The 21,241-nt window shown below is 37.5% G+C and overlaps 1 protein-coding gene across 3 annotated transcripts in view; it reads right to left on the minus strand.

Moving 5' to 3' along the window:
• Window positions 1-21,241, minus strand: part of A1cf (APOBEC1 complementation factor) — a 73,602-nt gene that overhangs the window by 49,047 nt on the left and 3,314 nt on the right. The gene's annotated exons all lie outside the window — the stretch shown is intronic.

A 21,241-nucleotide genomic window follows, 5' to 3' on the forward strand; every position in this document is an offset into this window, starting at 1 on the left:
GAGAGAGAGAGAGAGAGAGAGAGAGAATGAGAATGGATGATCTGTTCAGATTTGGGAAGAAGGAACGATCACTAAATCAAATATCCTGAGGTAGAAATTGTGAGACTGAACATTGTCATCTATTCTTCTATTCTCTGTTTTCCGAGAGACACTTGTCTATTTATTCCACAATCAAACAAGACTGGTTAAAAGATTTTAAAATTCATTTGTGCACACACACGTGCACTTCTCACATTTTTACATACATACAGTCACATATATAAAAAATTTGGACAAAGATTTCAGTGTTCACAGTTAGAAAAGTTTTTTTTTTAATTTTAAGTACTTAAATTAATGAATTTGTGTGTGTGTGTGTGTGTGTGTGTGTGTGTGTGCATACATGCATGAAGCACACCAGAGGTCAGAGGACAACTTGCAGAAGGCAGTTCTCTCCTTCCACCATTTGGGTCCTGGGGATTAAACTGAGGAAGTTAGATTTGGCAACAAATGCTGAACCATCTCATCTATCCAGACCCTGTGCCCTTGTTTTTAATCTTGATTAAGAAATTAGTGTTTTTTTTTTTTTTTTTTTACATGATAGTGGTGATTTGGCATTATGAAGCAATTCAGGTTAGGTCATGTAGCTTTACTTCTGTAGTTGGAGAATATACTGTTTCTATGGATACTAAAACATAGATAAGTTGATGCCCATATTCAGTTTATAATCTTTATCTGTTGGCAGATAGATTTTGTAGAAATTGCTATGAAGTAATCTTATAAGTAAAGGTATAAAAACCATTTTTGAAGATTTATAAAGAAACTATTGCAAGAGTTACATTTTGCCTAAGGTTACTTTTATGTAAATGTTACTAAATTTACTAAATGTCATTAAAGTTACTGTTTAATCAGAGAACTCTCGGGTTCTCCATTGCGACTCGCTTATCCTGGAGGACCAGGAAGGACATGGGGGATCTGATAAGGTTATTCCTATGTGCCTTAATAGCTTTGATGGCAAAGTCTACAGTCTTTGGCTAAGCTGTAGTTATTTATTTATTTTTTTGCTAGACTTCATCATTTCCATCAAAAGGGAACAGTTCATAGTTACATAATGAGTTCATTTTTTTTTCAAAACCTGCCTTGAGTTTGGGTTAATAATTAATACATTTTGACATAAGAAAGGCCTCTCTGCTCCATTGGACTACTCTGTGGAGTTCTGAGAAGTCCTTTACAGTATCTAAACCTCAAGTCATTGCAATCAGCACATTAGAACGAGACTCACAATTTGTAACCAAAGGCACTTCAGGGATCGGGTGTGTTTTCTAATGGCATGCACTTGAGTGACATGTCTGAAGTCCTAGGTTTAGACATCAGAATTCCCAAACAAAACCCAACCCAACAGAACAAAACAATGCAATTGAGGAAATTTGTGGAAGAAGAAGCAGAGGTTGGGGTTGTGGGGGTGCTGACTTTCACAGTGTCTTTAGCTATCCAAACAGAAACTGAATGGCGGTTAGACAGAAATCCAAGTCTGAATTTCCAGGGAGGGTTCCAGCCAAGACACTGACTTGGAGTTGATGTATGGCAGATGTTTAGTCTTGAGACTGGATGAGCTCATGTAAAGACTGGGGAGAGGGTGTGTATCTAAGGCAGATCTCAAGATAACTCCAACTTCTAGAAGCCAAGAGATAAGGAAGATCCAACGAAAGAGCTCTAGATCGAACACCTTAGGATAAGAGAACCAGGATGCTGAGGTGGTTTAGCAGCAAGTCAAGAGGCCTGGGAATGGGAGAAGTCTGCTGTCCAAGGCCCACTAATCAGGCAGAGACCTGACCAGAAACACAGACGTGGGAAGAGCCTTTTTGTTCCCTTTCAGCCTTTCACTGTTGTCTCCAGCAATCTCCTTAACCCTCTATCATCTGCAGCAATAATATAACACAGTCACCCTGGAGCTTAGGAGCGCACCAGACAGGTGCAGCTTTGCAGAAGCTCCTGGTTTGTTGTGCCAACTAGCGTATCATCAAGCACAGGGTCATAACACACATCAGAGGAGGCAGGCAAGGCAAACTTCCAATCCCCAGGCTCTGCTATGAAAACTTAGGTAGGTTTGTGGCACAGCTGTGTTTGTTAGTGCATATAAAGACTGAGGTAGAAATAGAAGTTGTTGGAAGAGGGTCAGTGCAGCACCGCAGGGAAGACTTTCGTTTACATGCCCACTCCAAACATCAGACTTTTCATTTGTGAACTGTAGTCAAATAGGCTTCGGACAAGTGACTATAGAGAAGATGAATGAGAAAGCCCTTCGGATGTATTTTGTTGAGGTCTAGCACATGTGAGTCAGTGTAATTTAATATTTTTGCTAATAAGTCATAATGGAGGGTGACTGTGAGATCCAGAGGCAACAGAGCAAATCCAGAAAGGCCTTGTCTTAGTTTATTTTCGAAGCTGCTGTTATAAACACCATGACCAAAAGCAATTTAGGAGAGAAAAGGGTTCATTTTAACTTACAAGTTATAGCCCATCTTTTAGGAAGTTTGTTTAGGAATATCTGTTACCCAATCTACATGGGAGGTCGCAGCAGGAGAATCATGAGTTCGAGGCTAGCTTGGGCTACATAAGGAGACCCCTTGTTAAAAGAAAAAGAAAGCATTTCTATATATTCTTCTATTTCAGGGCAGGAACTCCAGTAGAAACAATGGAAAAATTCAGTTTCCTGGCTTGCTCACTGAATCCTTCTTAGCTAGCTGGTTTATACAGCATAGGTCTATCTGCGTAAGGATGGTGCTGCCCATAGTGGACTGGCCCCTCATATCAATTAGTAATAAAGAAAGTGCTTCATACACATGCCCACAGAGCAATCTAATGGAGGAATTCTTCAAAGGAGGTTCCCTCTTCCCAGGTTACTAGATAGTGTCAAATTACAATAAAAACTAACCAGGACAGACTCCCTAGATAGTAGTCATTTGAAAAATCAAAGATATAAAATGTCATGAATGTTCACTTTCACTGCCTCCTACCATTTAACAGTCTTGTGTTTATGTCTCCATATTCCTTAGGACTATATTTTTTCTTAGCAAAGAAAATCTTATCTCAAGTGTGTATGCCACTGAACATAGCTACATAAAAATGGACTCTGAGCCAAGTGTGATGGTCATATCTGTTACCCGAATCTGTATGGGAGGCTGCAGCAGGAGAATCATGAGTTTGAGACTAGCTGGGGCTACATAAGGAGACCCTTTGTTAAAAGAAAAAGAAAGCATTCCTATATATTCTTCTACTTCCATCCCAGGAGAAGCTCTTTGAGCCTCAATGTCTTTATATGTAAAATTAGGGTGATAGTATATCTTACTTTGTAGTTCTGAGGATTAAACATTAAGGTAATTATTAAATACTCAAAATGGTCCCTGGTATTTAATACTTGTACAGTGTTGGTTATTATATCTCTACACAACTCCATGTGGTAGGTAAAGTCCCATGCCATCAGTATGACACATTCTCCTCAGTACCACATCCTGCGTCTCCTTTCCTCATCCTTCACACTCCCCTCCTCTTAGCACCCAGATGCTTCTTTAGGTCTGAGGGCTCACTGCTTATGCTCTCCCTTCCTGTGTTTTCCAACTTCACTGTTTGGTCCTATTAATTCCATCTAGATTTGGTTGAATGCTGTTTGCTCTATGATGCTTTCTTTGACAACCTTCCTGGGTAGCATTAGATGCCATTTCCTTGGTGTTCTCAGGAAAGCCTGTACAGCTCTGTATTGCCTGACACAGTGTTGTAATGTTCCCCTGACTCTCACTGAACTGTAAGAATGATAAATGGAAGGGCCACCTTCTACTTGTAGTTTGTGCCAAAGGCTTGACGCTATGCCGAGTGCTCAGCAGACATATAAGGAATGAACAGACGACTTAGCATCAACAGTTTTATAGATTATAGTGACTTGTAGTCAATCAGAAATAAAAAAGACATAAATTAAATGTCATAGTACTCATTATTTCTAATTATTCCCAGTGACTTCTGTAGTCCTACCCTAGAATAAATTTGCTTAATGTGAGAAGATGATTTTTTGATGTTTTCTGCATACCATATTCATGAGAGAGACAAGAGTAAATGTTTCTTAATGACAAAGTTATTAAAACTAGAGCTTTTATGGACATGATTTATCTTCTATGCATATATGATTTTACATCTGCAATATCCATTTCTATGTGATCCAGCAGAACCTAGAAATTGTTCTTCAAGATCTCTGCTTCCCCTGAAGTTGAGGTAAGATTGGAATAGGTTTATTATCACGTATATGGTCTGTCAGAGTTCACTGCTGGGGAGGGGTCAGATCTCTGGTGTTAGTGGGACTTGAGTCAAGGAAGTTATAAGGAGAGAGGACTAGGAGAAGGAAAGGTGTTGTGGAGAAAATGATATCTTTCAGGTAGAGACACTGCTCTGAAGTTATACCTCTGCCTATCACAGACAGTAAAAATTTGGTGCCACAAAGAGTTGCAAGTTACAAAGAAAAATCAGGACAGGTTTGAAAGTGGGAATTGTCCTTTGGATTTTATTGTCCTAGAGCGGCAACCAGGGAGACTGAAGAAATAGGGGAGCAAAATTGACTTTCATTTCTTAGATTTCTTAATGGGTGACGTGGGCAAGATGTGAGATCAAAGCTGGTGAAGTACATGGGAGGGAAGCCTGTTTAAAAGCAAAAAAGCTAGAGCAAAAATTACAGGCAGAGGACAAAAAGAAGGTACAGAGAGTGACTGTCAAGAAGGAGATGCAGACCGTGGATGTCAGTGGGCATCTTGATTAAAAGTGAAATGAAACAGTTATCCTCAACTTTAATGAAGAGTCCAATAAATATTGATTTCTTCTATTCATTCCTGTCTTTGGCAGTTTAGAATTTGGAAAGCTTAGTTCTGTTACTACACTTACTATGCCACCCTCTTATTTGATGCTCTGGAAGAGGTTGGACAAGAAGACTAAGTGGGGAAAGAGACTGTTTGAGATTTGATCAGTAGTGGATAGAGGTCCTTCTAATTGCGTGCGACCCTCAGGGCTATGATGATACCAGACCCCATGTGCATTTGAGGTTGTTGAAGGCTTCACTTGCTGTTCAGATCTCCCTAAGCCATATCAACCTTTCTCTAATGTTGTATTGTGATCCGGTCTTGCATGATATAAGTGAGGTGTACGTATTCATTGTAAAACATGTACAAGTCATTTTGAGAAGAAATTCAGCCTTATAAAGTATGTCCTGGAACTTTCACAGAGTTCCACATTGCATAGAAATGAAGGGTTTGTGATAAAAAGTCTCTTGATGATGTGAAGTAAATATTACCTTGCATTGCTCAACAAAAGAAGTATAAATTAGTTGCAAAACACAACTTAGAAAAATGTTTACAAATGAAAGCAATAGATCATTTGAGTTTGCCTCATGAAGCATAGAAAAGGAATATGCATGCCCAAATATTCCAAAAGGTCTTTGTGGTGATTATATGGGCTAAAGAAATAGACACCATGCATTTGGAAAGAGAATAAAGGGGGATTCTGGGAAGGGTTGGAGGGAGGAAAGAGAAGGGGGAAAATGATGTAAATATATTTTAACTTAAAAAGCTGAAAAGTATTTTAAAAGTCTTAATGCGTCATCTTATTATTTTAAAATTATATCAATTAATTAATCAGAACAATCTTCCTGTTATTAAGGCATCAGTTAATGTATGATACATTTATCTGGGGCCAGATAATCTTGAAATCAAGAAATTAAAGTTGGTTTTAGTGACTATGTTAATTGTACTTATAATTAACAAAACCTTGGTAGTAAATTCTGAATTGGTTGAGAAGAGCATAGTGGCATTTCAACTTCTGTTCTTCTATTATTATAGAAAAAAACTCTCTGATTACTGGTTTTCCCCCCCTTCTTTCCTCCTTTCCTTCTTTCTTTTTTCCCCAACTATGACAGAACTTGTCAGGAAGCTTAGACATTGCCCAAATAATTGGTGACAAGGAGACATTTGCATGAACAGTGGTACAATACTGGTTGATAGTCTAGAGAAAGGGGTCACAACTGAGGTAGACTTTTTAGAAATGTAATTGGAAGATACGTTGTAAAAACAGTGTGTGGTCAAATTTCACTTATGTTAAATTTATATTCATAAGGTGATAAAAGATTATAAAAGGCTAACTGGTTAAGCTGGGTGGTAGATAAATGGATTTTTTTATCTTACGATATATGGCTTCTAAAATTTACAATATAAAAATTAAAATTTTGTTACTATGTGACTACTTTGCAAAATAGAATTTTCATCATAAAATTGGGTCAAAAATCCTAATCTGAAAAAAAAGTACTGAAAACACAAATCACTGTAAATAAGCACCCAAGAGAAGAAGCTAGGAAAGAATCACACAGTGAACCAATGAGGGCCAGAGACAAAAGTAGAATTAATACATCAAAGTTCTACAGAGTGGACACTAGTAGTGACAGGTGACAGGAGAGAAGTGTGAAGTAGACTGCAGTGGCCTTATGATCAGAAGAGATGTGTGAGTTCCTCAGATAAGAGGAGAGTCCATATCACAAGCCAGAGACTTCCCACAAGTGAGTACATAGCTTCTAATAATTTAAAAAAAAATAGACGCAACAGTGTGTTGGATATTTACTTAGAAAAGTGTTCTTTACAAATTTGTTCCAAGGATAAATTAAGGTTTTACATAACCTAATAACTGTTTACTTGAACTGAAAAACATTTAGTTTTTTGAAACAGATAGTTTAATTAGGCATATTTTGAACACTATTAAAGAAATTGTAGCTGGAGAGTGGTTAAGAATATTTACTACTCTTTCAAGAAGATCATTGTTCAGTGCCTAGCACCCATATCAGCATGCTCCCAACTCCAGCGGGATCTGACTCCCTTTTCTGGATGTGAATACTCATACACACTTTACATGCACACACACACACACACACATGTAAATAAATAAATAAAATGAACATGCAAAACAGAAAGGAATAATTGTTTTATTACAAAAAGCCCTTTGAAGAATGGAAAATTATGGAAATTTATGAAATTATGTGTGGACATATCACATCTTTGACCAAAACCACACAAATATATAATAATTCAGAAAACTAGTAGAAAAAAATCACATATGAGTTTAAATATGAACTGTCGGCACAGCACCACGACTACAAGACAACATCATTATAAGACACAAAGATTATTGAATATGGGGGATTCTATAAATTTAATTTTCTTCACTAATGGAAAACATGCATGATTTTCATAGTAAACAAACAAGTGGTACTAGGTAAAATGATATCTGTATTAAAGATAATGAAGTTCTTTTGTGCGTTAGGAATAGAACTCAGTTTCCTTGAATAGGTAAAGGCATGGCAGCAAAGGTGTCACATCAGGGCAGTGTAGCTACAGTTCAGTGACATTGTATTGCAGCTAGTCAGAGAGCACTGTAAGAGTAAGAATAAATGTTCACTAAGAGAACAAGAGATGTCAGGAGAAAAATCTGACCAATAAAGGGAAATAACAAGAATAAACATAGGAAGTGCCTAAAATCATGTGAAGAAAATAATAGAGATCAACCAGAAGCCCTGAAGAGCTGTTTAAGTGAAAAGTCTACTTTGTAACAATTTATCATGGAGTGCTATTCCTATTTAGATTCTATTATTTTGAAACTTGAGACATTAATCCCATAATTCTTCTGTCAGGAAAAAAAAACATGTGATGGTTTCTACAAGATTTATCGAACACATGGAATGATCTGGAGCCAGCTTAACCAACAGTAAGAAATTAAACCCTCCCAAGAACAGAAAATCCATGTCACAGAATTGAAAGCCTTGATCCATAGTTGTTTTGAGATTGGTGTTTGCCAATAGGTGTTATTTCAGATCATAGGGAGGTCGTGGACAATTTGAGAACGAGATAAAGTTGGACTATCACCTAATAACCTATGTCCAAGTTCTAAGAGCATTAAAGAGATAACCTTTCAAAGCATTACGTAACTACCAGAACACAGGAGAATGTACTCATTCTCTTGTGGGATGGAGTCTTTCAAAGTAAGTGTAAAAATCCACAGTGAAAAGACTGCCAGATCTAACTACACAAAAATCACAAGCACATGTAATTGTAATGCAACCTTGGCAGAGACTAAAATAAATGATTGACAGATAAATAATAGATAAGAATGATATCTGTAAAACACACACAAAAAAATACCCAACAAAAAACCCCATGCTTAAATCATTAGCAGAGAACCTCACAAACCAGTGGACAGATAAACAAAGGGCATAGTGGGTCAAAAGGAATAAAGATAACTTAAAAACTTGTAATTTACATGTGATAATAATAATATTTTTATAATAATAATATTACCACATGTAAACCACAGCAATAACAACAGCAACAGTATTGTTATTATTATTGTTGTTGTTGTTATTATTATTATTTTGGTTATTTTGAGACAGAGTTTCTCTCTGTATCCCTGGAGGTCCTGGTCACTTTGTAGAGCAGACTGGCCTAGAACTCACAGAAATCTATGTGGCTCTGCCTCCCAAGTGGTGGGATTAAAGGTACATGCTGTCACCACCACCACCACCACCACCACCAGGCTTACACATGACAACCTTTAGTGACCAAGTTAAAATGCTGTTACTGCTTTTGGCTGTTATGTGGCAAAATTTAAAATGATAAGTAAGAATAATACAAAAGGCCAACATGTACTAAACATGTATTACATGCTATGCTTTACATTTAAACATGACTTATTCTATCCCCTTACCAATTCTGTGAAGTAGGTGTTAGCATTTCAGTGATCAGTGGAGAAAGCAGTAAGCCCAGGAACAGAGAAGTTAGCTGACATGCCCACGATGCCGTGGGTAACAAATAACAGGCAGACAATCTGAAGCTAAATGTTCTTTAATTACAAAAATTTTCCTAATTGGCTTTGCTTTCCTTATAAAGGAAGTGGGTGAAGGTTGAAGAGATTTCAGATATCCCTTGCTTCTCTCAGGAAGCAGTGGGAAGCCAGAAAGAACAGCGCTGTGAGTTTGCAGTCTCCTCCACAGGGGCACATGGGTTTGTTTAACTAGAACATGATGCAGTTTAGACTCTGGTCTGCACTGGAAATATCTATTGCATCAATTCTGTTGACTAGGCCTAGTGGGTTGTGGGATGGTGCACATGGACCAGGTTCTGACTTCCTTTGCCTGTGGTCCAGAGTGAACATGTGGTCATTGTCAGCCCTGTGTTATACATTGGTCAGTTCTCATCCAGATTCTCCAGCAGAGTGTAGCACTTTCATGGTTTACCCTGGGCCATATCATTTGGCAGGATGTCATATGACTTTGTACTTATTTCTATTCTTTGGTTTGATTAAAGCACTAAGTTTCTTCCATAGCTCTTCCAGATTATAGAAAGTCAGACAGAAGGAAGTCAACTATGGACCAAATACCTGATGAGATAGTGTGATGTTGGGTCACTGAAACTACAGAACCTTGTACAACACTAAACATGACTGCCCTTAGAGTGGGGTCTTTTCCTCTCTGGTCAGTTGTTCTCATGCTCTTATTCTTGCTGCCGTGTCTTTGATGATTCTCATGGCTAAGATGTTGCTGATAACATTTTATTATTTTTGGAGAGCAATGCTGAAAATCACAAGTGTCTAAAGAGACAGCATTTGCAAAGATGTTTAGAGCCATTAATACTTCTGTTATTGCTTCCTCATGGTTAAAATCCATACACCATCTGACTTGGAATCATTTGGAGTCTTACCTAGAGTTACTTGAACTAACAAACCCCAAGTACTGAGAAATTGCACAGTAATAAAATATCTACAGAAAAAAACTGCATGGGGGAACCATTGGAGCTATTGACTTAGAGTTTATTGGAGAAAAAAAAATACGCAGGTATCTTATAGACATGATATTTTGTATATGCTTAATACACACATACATAAAAATGTGTGAATTAATACATGTATTCACTTTTTCATTTATTCAAATTTGTTTTAAGTCAAGGCATTAAAGCATGCCTAGTGAAGAGGAAATATATTTTTTAATTTTTATTTAACTTTATTGCTGTGCCAAAATAATTTTTTTTACTAAGGCACAATCTAATTCCAAAATGTTACCAGAATTCTTGAGAAAAATTAAACATAATCAGATGGTGAATTGATCATCATTTTTGCAAAACAATTCTGATATGTAGGTTTGGTTCATTTGTTTGAGGAGAAACTTTAGGTAATTAGAATCATCCATTTTTATTTTAAAAATCTGTTTAAAATAATATAGTCTGTGGTCTACCAGAAATGTTTCTAGTTAAGAGTTAAGTAATATCAGGTTCCTGTCAGCATGCACTTCCTGGGATCCACAACAGTGTCTACCTTTAGTGACTGCACAAGAGATGGATACCTGGGTGGAACAGTCTCTGGATGGCCCCTCCTTCAGTTTCTGGCCCATGCTTTGTCTCCATATTTGCTCCCATGAGTATTTTGTTATCCCTTCTAAGAAGGACCAAGGCACCCACACTTTGGTCTTTCTTCTTCATGCGCTTCATGTGGTCTGTGAGTTGTATCTTGGGTATAGCGAGTTTTTGGGCTAATATCCAATTATCAGTGAGTGCATACCATGTGTGTTCTTTTGTGATTTGGTTATCAGGATGATATTTTCTAGTTCCATCAATTTACCTAAGAATTTCTCGAATTCATTGTTTTTAATAGCTGAGTAATATTCCATTGTGTAAATGTACCGCATTTTCTGTATCCATTTTTCTATTGAAGGACATCTGGGTTCTTTCCAGCTTCTGGCTATTATAAATAAGGCTGCTATGAACATAGTGGAGCATGTGTTCTTGTTATATGTTGGAGCATCTTCTGGGTATATGCCCATGAGTGGTATAGCTGGGTCCTCAGGTAATGCTATGTCAATTTTCTGAGGAACCGCCAGACTGATTTCCAGAGTGTTTGTACCAGCTTACAATCCCACCAACAATGGAGGTGTGTTCCTCTTTCTCCACATCCTCGACAACAGCTGCTATCACCTGAGTTTTGTGTCCTTAGAGGTCTGCCAGAGCCTGACATATACAGAGGCGGATGCTCACAGCTAACCATTGAGCTGATCACGGGGTTCCCAATGGAGGAGTTAGAGAGAATGAGCTGAAGGAGCTGAAACGGTTTGCAGCCCCATGAGGAGAGCAACAATACCAATCAACCAGAGCTCCCAGGGTCTAAACCACCAGCCTGGGAGCACATAGGGAGGGATCCATGACCCCAGCTGTATATGTAGGGGAAGAAGACATTGCCAGGCATAGGTGGGTGAGGAAGTCCTTGGTCCAGTGAAGGCTGGATGCCCCAGTGTGGGGAAAATCGTGAGTGGGAAGGTGGGAGTGGGAGGATGGGTGGGGGCATATCCTCATAGAAGCAGGAGGAGGGTGGATGGGATAGGGGGATCCTGAGTGGGGGGAAATGGGGAAAGGGGATATGTAAATGTATATCAGAAATGTAAATAAAATAGCCAATAAAAAAAGAGTTAAGTAATAGTCTCATTAAAATAGGTATTATAGAGATAGGCTTTTTCTGCTTCAAAGACATTTCACCTTTTATCTGTTTGAAACTTCCTTTAGCTGTCAAAAAGAAGGTCTTTAAATCCCTTGGATTTAGCTTGAAACTAAATCATACAAAGGAAGAAAAGAAGAGGAGGCATTAACTTCTCTATATCTCAAAGCAGAGCACTTGAGATTTAACTGTGTTCTTAAAGGTTAGCAAGTACCATTCACAACACTGAATCTCACTTTCCTCTTCTTTTATCTTACTCTCAGAAACAACAACACTGCAATTGTCTGCTCAAACAGAGATTGTGTCTAGCTTGAATGAAGTCCTTAACTGGGACTTTAGTTACTTGCTTTAAGGCCTTATCCTTGTACCATTAATTATACATGACACATACTAGTTTTTACTATTCACCAGAGAGTTACCTCAGTAGAGCCAGATGATGACACATATGAGATAGTGGGGACCTTTGAAGAAAGAACAGACTCCTGTTTGGAGTCAGCTCTTCTTAGGTATTATCCATTCTCAAGGTGTATGTGGTATGTATTTGTGTATGGTATGTGGTATGGCGTGTGTGTGTGTGTGTGTGTGTGTGTGATTCAATTCACCTGTAGCAAAGACTAAGAAATGATATAAATGGTCTCTTGGTAACAGCACTATGCAATTCAGTTAATGATAGCTCATTGGAGCTCTAATATAAACACCATATGTGTTCAAACAAAGTAACAGAGAACAAATGAATCATTACTGTCAAATGGGGTAGATACATAAAAAATGTATTGTAAAGAAGAAAGACTTAGAAGGAAGGTAGAAACTAGATGACAGGAGAGAAAATGAGTCCATAGTTTCTTTATTAATTTGTTGTCAACATACTCATGACTTCCAATGGATAACTGCTTTCTAAAATACTTTCATTCTACTAGATTGTTACCAGATCTGGCTCAGTTGATTTGGGTTGAACTTAGTCTCAATGAAATCCAACCAGAAATTATTTTTATTAATACCTGAATAAAGATATTAATATTAGTACAAAATGATGATTGGTAGTGGTGTTTAGAGGGAAGGAAACAACTATGAGGAGAGAAAGAATAGGTCAAATCAGGAAACTTTCATGTGAGTCCAAAAGGACAGGAAAGAGTCAAGTAATTCTGTGGATTCCTACCTTAGAAGCTTTTAACAAATAAGTAGTACAATATCCTGGATAGGATGTTCAGCGAGTCAAGGTCCTAACCATGCTTGATTCTTATGTACAAATATTCTTACTGGATGTTGTCCTTTCTCAATCTATTGCTAAAACAAGGTCATACCCACTCCATACTATCTTGTGAGTAGGTATGTGCTCATAGACTGGCAATGATGACTGTGGATGTCTACAAACAATGGCAAATGACAATCTGGTGGCCAGTGGTGACAGAAACACATGCTTTCTGTTTCTCCTTTCTTTTATGACTAGCCTGGAGACAAAAATCTCTTAGAAAGCATAGACAGGAAGATCAGAAACAATGAAATGGAGATACTCAAACACAACTACTGTCCTTTAAATATTGAAAATTCAGATAGGAATGGTGGCCTTTAAAAAGAATTTTAGTCCAAGAAAAGTGTTCAGAAAATGTTAACAAGTAGAAACTGCTCATGTTTTTTAAGGGAATCAGGGTGGATGAGAGAGAGTTCTAGGATCAGAAAATGTAAGCAGCTTTCCACTTCCATGAAGTTTATCCTGTGGTTAAGTGCATGGGTCAAATTGTGTGTCTTGTTACAGAGATGACAATTCAAAAGGCTTTATTTGTTAATTCAGTTTTGCTGTGAGATGGGAGTCTATGTGCAGCCTGTGTTTTCCTGAATCCTGTAATCACTGGATTAATATTGCCTGAGTATCCCTATGCTGGGATTACATGCATGGTTAACACCCATCCTTTATTATTGTTTGTATATACTGAAGTTCTTTATTATAATAAACTCATGAGTAAAAACATCACATAGCAACTCAAATTAATACTTGACAATTTCCAAACTCTACATCTCAGTAAACTTCTGTACAGTTACAATGGCTCTTCTGATGATACAGAGCTGTGCTTAGTGTTTTACACTTCCTTTATTATTTATATCTTTATACGTTTATCCATCAACCATAAAAGAAAACAACTCTGAAAGTTGAAACTATAGGAATAATTGCCTTTATATCTTCTTTCATGACTTGTGTGTCCTTGTTCCTGCAATCTGGCCTTCTTTATCATCTACTATTACCCTTTTGTGGCCTCCTTTTAAAATGCTACTACACCCACCTGTCTGCTTCTATGTGTGTCTACATTATAGGCTATGAGTCACATACAAGAAAGAATATGTGTTTATATTCCCTTACTAATTCATTTTCCTGCAACTATCCTAATTCATTATTTCCACAACTGAATAATAATCAATTTTGCACAAGTAGCCTCTCAGATTATTCCAGACACAATTTATTCTGTTTTACATAATTTTGCAGTTGTGCTGCATGATATTAAAATCCAGACTTTCTCATACAATATTGATTATTATTCATGATTATGATGCCATCATTCTCAATTGACTAATACTTGAAGGCTGGAGTTGTGCCACTTAATACTTTGTAAACTTGAGTCAAGTTAATTAAGCTGTTTCTTCATTCTGAGTTTGGGTTAGGGATGCCTTCTCTATAGAGGGACAGTATCAATTCACCAGGGTAGGGAGAGTATGACTATGCCGCCTGGAGCTTGACAAAGGGTACTCAATGTTCACTTGACTTTTCTCCTTCTTCTTTCTAGTGAGGGGCTCTTTCATCCTACAAATGAGCAATATTGTAACTTAAAAAAAAGAATAGAATAATTTTACTGCCTTTAGGAAACCACCAGTTTTCCATAGTTAATAGGGTACAGTTTTTAAGGAAAAACTGTGCAACAAAATGTTTATCATTTAATCTCAGCTTGCAAACTTTAGAGACAGTTCTAAAACTTCTTTGATTTTAGAGGTAAAGTCATTCATGCATGCAACACTGCACTTAGAAGATAAACTTCCATGAGGAAGTGCTGGTACATGAAATGAAGTCAATTCTCAGTGTGTGAGTTGTTAGAATAACTTCGACTTCAAGGGTGAGTCTAGCAACCAGATCCAATGGGGAAGTTGGTATGCACATATCACTTGCAACAGGAGGATCAGCCCTGTGATTGTTCACAGGAATGGTTAGCTGCTAACTAAGGTGGAGCTAGAAATAAGAGTGGAGATTGCTCAGGACAGTGTTGGAACAAGACAGGCTGCTAGAATTCTTGGTAGCAGACCACTTTGTCCCACATAGAAGGAAGCATTTTCTTGGTGTCCCTTAGTAGCTACTGTAATTCTTTCGATGAGATCTTGATGATCCACTTAGCCCCCCACCTCCACCTTACCTTCTACATTTAGTTTTCTCTTCTGGAGTATGCTCTTCATGAAGTTTCTCTGCATGTGCAGGGGATTTCGGGACAGGGTAATGTATTTAATGCATGTGTTTTTCAGACTAACATTAGATGACTAACAGTTATCGTCTTAAACAGTCACCCGAAGTTTTATAAAAAGCTTTGATTGCTGAGTGGTTTTGGTTTCTCTCGATGTAACTATGTCAATAGCAAAGCCTGAGAGATTTGTGCTCTAGTGTAAAGATTCATATGTCTACTTTGCTTATTTTAATGATTACCCAAGATCCTTCACGTCATTCTATAGCAACAAAAACAACAACAACAAAAAATCAGAAGGTCCTGTCAGTGTTAAAGAATACTTATCCCTTGGGAAAACTGGTGAGGAGGTGCCAAGCTCACATTTGCATACTGGGGGTGAGGATGCTGTTAACTTTGCAGCCTTCTTATTGCATTCTTATTGCATCCTAAAATCTACTCTCCATGTTTCAGCTCATGGTCCATTTCTCTTCTAACCATTTTCTTCTTCTAAAGCTTTGTGTTCTCAGCATAGAAATGTGATGATCATGGCTGTACAGTCTAAGGTTGGCTTACCCTTGCTTGGTATTGTCTTAAGCAATCCACATAGGTTATATTCTCCTTTGAAAAACAATATTGATTTTAGTGGAATTTAAGTAATTGACCCAAAGTCAGTTGGTCGAGCTAGGCTGTGAACCTCGGCATTCTCTGACTAGAATTTTTTTGTTTTAACATAATATTTTCTTCTGCCATGTCAGCACCAGGACTTTATCTAATCCTTTGAAATTCTGAGATAATAGAGAGTTTTATTATTATAGAACATATTTTATTTTATGTGTTATTTCTGAAAGGTAAGTAAAATGAGATTTTATATATTATAGGTTGTTTTAATTTAAATTATGTATTTATGATTATTTTGTATGTATGTATAGTTGCACGTTATGTAAGTGCATGGTGTCCACATAAGCTAAAAGCGGTTATTGGATCTCCTAGAACCAATGTTACAGATGATTGTGAGCTGCTGTGTGGGTGCTAGAAATTGAACCTGGGTCGTTAGGAAGAACAGCCAGTGTTCTTTACCAAGCTTTTTGAATTTAATTTATTTATATAGTGTATATGTGTATGTGTGTGTACACATGTGTCTCTCTGTGAGTGTCTGTGTTAGTGTATGTGTATTAGTGTATTAGGTGCACATATGTTATGGTATGTGTGTGAAGTCAGTGGATGGTTATCAGGAATTTGTTCTGTTCTGCCACCTTGTGGGATGTGGACATCAAACTAAGGTGGTCAGTCCAGCCCACAAGTGTTCTTGCCAGCCCCATTTTAGGGATTCCCACTCAGGTATCATAAAGGATCACATATTAACATTCTCAAGGTGACTTCAGTTTAGGTCTCTGCACTTGCAACATGTGTTTGTTACAGCAAGGGAGTGAGGGACATTCTGGGGTCAGTGTCTAGTATATGTGATGCCCCCTTGACTAATAAGTAGTCAGAACTGTTTAATAGGTTAACTGTTCACACAGACACCTGCTTAAAGCCCATCATTTTACTCTCCCCTCCATGTCTTCTCTCCTTTGTGGTTCAACTTTCCCTTCCCTATTTACCATTCCCACATAGCTTTGTAGTGCTTGGTCTTGTTTAGGCTTTGAGTGTTAGAATTCTCAGTCTGCCTCCCAACTAATTTACTTCTCTAGAAAACATAAGAAAGAAAATTCACTCTAACTCTAAATGAATCATACTCTATTCAGGCTGGTGAAGTCATAGTTAGCAGCATTTGAGTCTTCATTTAAAGTCCCAAATGAAGGTGGTCTCATCCAGGACTCCCTGTAGACACACAGGGCTAGCTATTCTTCCTACTGGAAGAAGGATGTGTTTCTCAGGAATTACTTTGTTATCTTCCAGACATTCGAAGAATTTGGATGTGAGGCAGCCAAGTCCTTTATGACAATTGCTTCATGTGTTGAGTGATAGCTCCATGGCTGGTCCTGCCTGTGTTAACTATATTTTTGCTTGCACTTGCATGTGCGCGCATGTGGATGCACCCACAAACACACACACACACACACACACACACACTTCTGTGAGTTGAACCTCTCAGTCTGTAAGTCACAGCTGAGTTTCCTTTAACTGAGTCTGTCTGTGAATCTGATCAGAGAGAAGAAGGTGAGACCTAGTGAAGAGACAGGACCTGTTGACATTGGAGGACTATTAGCCTACCTCCTAGAATTTTCAGAGAACCAGGCTGAATTAGAGGTGTATACAGCGGCTGGCAATATAAAGCAATGGCCCAGTAGAAGGCTTGAGTCTTGAATTTTGATTACTGTTTTTAAAAAGACATTTTCTATTCTTCGGACATTCACTTAGTTTTTCTCTGTCAAGAGATCCTCATTTTCTTCCCATCCCAAGATGCAATACTTTTTAGAATCACTCATCTGCTCTTAGTTTGCAAGCTGATACATGTGGCATGGCTTGTTCTTGTTTCTTGACATTCCCAAGGCTTAGTTTCTTTATTGGAAAAATGATATAGTAATAGTATTTGTTTTATAGAAGGATTAAACTGATGCACCAAAGTGCCCAGCATGTGGGAGTGCCATGAGAGAATATTAAAGTTAACTTATTATTAATGCCACTATTCTCATAATTACAACTTGGAGGTTCTAATGGGTTAAGAGTAAATGTCTGTGTCCTGCTGGGAGTGTGGGTCCCGTAATGTGGCTTCAAGAAAGAGGATTAGAAGACTCTTCTGCCAACATTGTTCTTTCCCTCATGGTATCAGATTTAGATTCCTGACTACCAGAACAAATAATCAGAAGCAATAGGGTTTGAGTACATCTAATAAGGCTGTTTGTTTCATGCTAACAGCCCCAGTGGAGTAGGTAAATGCTATGCAGAAGCCCAATAAAACATTGAAAGGGAAAATTACTAATATTGATAGAAACAGAAAACAATTACATCTGTTTGCAATGCTTTGCACTCTTCCAACAGTCTGCTAGGAGTTGTTAATCAGAGGTCTTCCAGAGACCTCACAAACAATACAGGCTATTGGCATTACTCTTAGTTTCCCAGTAGAAACAGATAATTTTTCTGCTGCTGACATTATACACATTGTATACAGAACATAGAAGAATCAAGGCAGTAATGATTAGGGAGCCTCCTTCCAGTTCAAACGCTTTCATAGTATTGGAAGTAGTTATGCAGCCTACTGAGGGAAAAACTTATCCAGAGTCTTACTTTAGCTTGGAATTCTTGAACTGCATTGATGTCTGGCATGGTAAGACATAGCATAATATTGGCATAAATGTTATAGGTGTTACCAGCCACATTCTGATTGGAGTTAAGGCCTGCCCCATAGAATGAAATTCATGCTTTGTACTGCAAACCTGGCCAAGAACCCATGGTTAGGGAACTCTTAAGCCTGAGGGTTGACTCTGATACTACTAGTCTGCTAAACTGACATAGTATTAAACTTCCCTCTAAATTCATATCTTTCTACTTATTGATTAGCGCATGTCTCAGACCTCATCAGAAAAGTTCTGTTTTGTAGTGATTGGATAATAGTTTGTGTAGAAACTCACATCTGGTGACAGTACAGAGAATAAATGACCGTAGAGTGGCATATACAATTGTAACATTTATATCACACTTAATTTTCATTACTTGGAGACCATTCTAGAAAAGAGGCAGAAAGATTGTAAGAGAAAATGGTTGAGACAGATCAAAATAAAAAGTGTCATGATAGTCTGCTAAATTTATGAACTTAGCAGCTGTGGATGCCTGAATAAAACATACAGAAGACCTAGACATTGCATAAGATCAATCCAGTCAGTATTCTAGTATAGAGTGTGAAGAGCTTCATGAGCCCCCCACCCTTAACTGAGAAACTATGTACAGTCGATGGCTTCTTGGAGAGGCAGGTTTTTGTTTTTAGAATGTGGCTCCTCAGAGGACCAAGAAATCTGATGGATGAGATCTCTTATCTATGTCAGGGAAAATGCACCCATGAAATCTCAAAAATACAGGATTTAACAATACCAGAATTGACATGCCTATGTGGATAGTGGAAATCTCATAAGCATCCATCCATAGACGAAGAGCTATAGGCAAATAATGGCTAACGAGAGAAGTAGAATCAGTCTTCTCCAGGGATCAAATCCCTGATAGATCATCCAGTTAGTTCAAAGTGGTCAGCCCCAAGCACATGTACGAATGAGCAGCACTAAAGAGACTCAGCAGCCTGCATTTGTAAATGTGTGCGTGTGCGTGTGCGTGTGCGTGTGCGTGTGCGTATGTGTGTGTGTAACTATAATAATTATGGAACAGGAAGTCATGACTTCAATAGGAAGTTGTATGGACATGAGGGGGGGTAGTTGAAAGGATGGTAGAGAAGGTAAATGATGTAAATACAGTACTTGTGAAAGTCTCAAAAATATCTAAATAAATGCATGAATAAAATTGTAAAAGAGGAGTTATGGCTTCTGATAGACCAACCTTCTGTGGACAGTCTCATACCCAGATGTGTATGGACAGCACACATTTGATTTGATGGGTTATTTGTCATTAAACTAAAAAGCAGGACCTGAAGGTTAGGGTCATGGGAAGGTAAGAATGGATCTTAGAGAAGTTGGAGGTCAATATGATCAAAATTACAGAGTATAAAAGTTTCAAAGAATTTGCAGTAATATTTTTCAAAAGAGAGGTTAGGATGAAAGCAACCATACACACCACTCATACACACACACACACACACACACACACACAATTGTCAATGAACAAATTTAATCCATAAAATTTAATGTTGTCATTATTGATTGTTGATTATTATATGCATGCATGTGTATAATGTATTGATTTGAGTGTGGATGTGTACATGCCAGAGGAGAAATTTGGGGAGTTAGTACTTGCTTTTCATTATGGGTTCTGGGACTTGAATGTGGGGTTTTGGCTTACACATTGAGTGCTTTTACCTGCTGAGCTATCTTTCTGGATTTAAATACATTTATACACTAGAATATGCCATGGTAATAAGGTACAAGGGTAAGCAATTGCCATACTCAGACCTAGTGTTCTTTAAATCAATAGAGCGTTCCAACCAATAGTGATTTCCTAATTGTTGGAGGAAATAAAGTCATTGCTACCAAATTGAAAAATAGGATTTCAAAGAATGATAGCGGAATTTTGCTTATTTAGATAGTCAGTCTGATTAAACTGTTGTGTGCTAATTCTCATTAGACATATTATTTACTGAAGCAGAAAACTGTGCAAGTACAGGGAGTTCTATCTTTATGATTATGTCCTCTCAGAATCACTAGAAAACAATCCCCAGTAGAACAAGCAAGCCTGGAACATGTTCACATGATTGTGAATACTGATACACATAAAATTTCCTCCATAAATCCATAAAGAAAATGTTTCACTTAGTTATCTTTCAAAATATCAAAATAGCTGAGGATGTCAGCATAGTTTAGTGAAAACAATCATTTTTACACAAGCAAACATACATGGATCTCTGAATTTGTATGTTCATTATCCAAAGATTCAGTCAACCACAGATTAAAAATGTCTGAAAGATAGGGCTGGAGAGATGACTCAGCAGCTAAGAGCACTGATTATTTTTTCCAGAGTCCTGGGTACAATTCCCATCAACCATGTGGTGGGTCACAACCATCTATAATGAGATCTTTTGCTCTCTTCTGATGTGTCTGAAGACAGCTACACTGTACTTATATACATAAAATATGTAAATAATTCTTTAAAAAACTAAAAATATTTGAAAGAAATACATCTGCCTTGACTATAAACAGGCATTTATTTTGAATAAGATATAAACAACGTAGTATGAAACTCTTTAATAGTGTTTATAATGCGCAAGGGACAAGAAGAAGCCCAGAGAGAGCTTAGAATGTGTGAAAGAATGTGCATACATTATATGCAAACACTGTACTGTTTTTCTCTAGGAGACTTCAGTATATGAGGATTTGGATGCCACAGAAGTCTTGGGCCCAATCCCTGGGGACCAAGTACCAGTATGTGACTATATATTAGCTTTTTGTTTGAACTCATCAAAAATACTCAACACAAAACTTTGGCTGTATTAAATTAAAATGATCAATCCTAAATTTGTACAAGTAACACTATGTTCTGAGTAGGTTGTATTTATATATTTGAGAATATCTATCTATCTATCTATCTATCTATCTATCTATCTATCTATCTATCTATCTATTGTCTATCGATCTATTGTCTATCTATCTATTTTCTATCTATCTATCTATCTATCTATCTATCTATCTATCTATCTATCT

Source organism: Grammomys surdaster, unplaced genomic scaffold (assembly GCF_004785775.1).
Source record: "Grammomys surdaster isolate TR1022 unplaced genomic scaffold, NIH_TR_1.0 141, whole genome shotgun sequence".
NCBI classification, from domain to species: domain Eukaryota; kingdom Metazoa; phylum Chordata; class Mammalia; order Rodentia; family Muridae; genus Grammomys; species Grammomys surdaster.